At 50.9% G+C, this 2,178-nt stretch overlaps 1 non-coding gene across 1 annotated transcript; it reads right to left on the bottom strand.

Moving 5' to 3' along the window:
* Window positions 1-809: 809 nt before the first annotated feature.
* TRNAA-UGC lies at window positions 810-881 on the bottom strand. The gene has a single exon. It is a non-coding gene; the product is annotated as a tRNA-Ala (tRNA).
* Between the last annotated feature and the right edge of the window lie 1,297 nt (window positions 882-2,178).

Genomic DNA, 2,178 nt, shown 5'->3' with positions numbered 1-2,178 from the left:
TCTTCTGTCAGGCTGCCATGCCCCTTCCCCTTCTGTGGTCTCATCTGTCATTGACTCCAGCCTTTTTTCTATCCATCGTCAGCACCATCCCAAGCAAGCTGCACTCACCTCAAAAAGACAGAGCGTATTGGAGCATAAGCTTTAGTGGGTGAATCCCCACTTCATCAGATGAATGTCATGGAAATTTGCAGGGGCAGGTATAAATATGCAGGCAAGAATCAGTCTAGAGATAAGGAGGTTAGTTCAATCAGGGAGGATGAGGCCCTCTTCTAGCAGTTGAGGTGTGAGCATCAAGGGAGGAGAAACTGCTTTTGTAGTTGGCTAGCCAGGCACAGAATTCCCACTCCATTCATTTGACGAAGTGGGGATTCATCCACGAAAGCTTATGCTCCTGTACGTCTGTTAGTCTATAAGGTGCCACAGGACTCTATCTCTTTTTACAGATCCAGACTAACACAGCTACCCCTGTGATACTCAAAAAGACAGTGTCCCCTGTTGGGTGTAAATCACTGACCTCTCTCCTCTCTGAGCACTGACTGCCCCTCTGTTTCCTGGCCTCTCAGTCTGTGCAGATGGGACCTTTCCCTCCAGTGCTGGAGGATTCATCCTTCTCATCTACCCTTGTCCCAAGCAGCACAGCAGGTGGGAATCTTACATGTACTGAGGTGACTTCGGAGCAGAAACCGCCCCAGACCTTCCATGCAATTGGCACTTGCCCCTCACTGAGCGGGACTGAAACTGGTGTCTGGAGATTGCAGGGCCACATCCCCTCTGGGCATGAGCAAAGCAGCAGGGTGAAAAAATGAGCTTGGAGATGCTGGGGATTGAACCCAGGGCCTCATACATGCAAAGCATGTGCTCTACCACTGAGCTACATCCCCAACATGTGTATTATGGGTTACACTCAGAGCCCTCCTGTTTCCACTGCATCCAGTGACCTATAAGCCGCACGAGAAGCCCATTCCCATCTCTGAGGGCCAGTCCTGCTCTCCTGCAGGTTACTTGTTCATAGGGGTCACTTTTCAGCAGGGCCAGATTCTATGTGTGGGGCAGAGAGAGTTTGTGTCCTGGACTCAGGGTGCAGAGATACACTCAGCCCTCTCCCCTGCATTGGGTGGGGGTTGCTGCAATCCCCTGCTGCAAGGTCATGGTGGGGGATGCTGTGAGCAGCTCAACACCTCACCCTGGTGGCAGAAGTGGGGTGGGGAGTGCCAGGTGTTTCCACCTGCCTGTAAAGTCGAGCTTTCCCCAGCACTTTCACTGCGGTGCAATTGGGTCGCTGTTTCCATGGCTGATCAGCAAAGAATCACTCCCAGTTTCCCTTCTATCGGCAGCAGGATTAGCCTGTGTCAGTGATTAATGAGGTGGATCTTGTGGTAGATTGTTATTCATTCCCCACCTTGACAATTCACACAGTCCCTTTCCTACTAAAATCCCCAGCACCTCGGTGATCCTGGTGGCAGGGGTTGGGTCCTGAGATTTTCAGGGTCCTTTTTACCCTCCACCTGGAGTGAACTCAGCTTTTTCCCATCCCAGACAATCCATGAAATAACAACAGGGGCATAAAGAAAGAGGGGAGGGAACATCTCACGGCCAGGGCTGGATGTGCCCAGGGCCCCCTGCTTGTCCATTGTTTCCATGGAATTTGGCCCCCTGCTTTGCACAAGGGACAGAGAAAGATCTTGCTGTTCCTGTGTCTGTGCAAGGAAAATTGTGCGTCTGTATGAAAGAGAGGAGGGAAATGGCCCCATGATGGGACAATATCCTCAGGATTAAGACCTAAGGACTCAGGCTGAGAACTGATAGAACTGCACTCATCTGGGATTTAAGAAATTCTCTTCCATGGAGCAGGGCCAGTTCCAGTGTTTTTGCCACCCCAAGTGAAAAAAACAATAAAATAAAATAAAAGCCACAATTTGTGGCACTGAGGCAGCTCTACCGCTACTGCTTGTGGGGGCAATTCAGTGGCAAGTCCTTCCCTCCAAGAGGGACTGAGAGGGCCAGACCTGCTTTTGTGCCTCCCCTTTCTATTGGCCACCCCAGGCACCTGCTTGCTGCTCTGATGCCTGGTGCCAGCCCTGCCATGGAGACACTGGGAAGATGAGGGAATCAGGAAAAAACCATGGATTTGTTTACACTGCCTGTGAAGATTAACTGAAGGTTTTTAGGTTTAAAGTC

This window comes from Mauremys reevesii, linkage group 12, assembly GCF_016161935.1.
Source record: "Mauremys reevesii isolate NIE-2019 linkage group 12, ASM1616193v1, whole genome shotgun sequence".
Taxonomy (NCBI): domain Eukaryota; kingdom Metazoa; phylum Chordata; order Testudines; family Geoemydidae; genus Mauremys; species Mauremys reevesii.
This window is presented reverse-complemented; position numbering and strand designations above follow the sequence as displayed.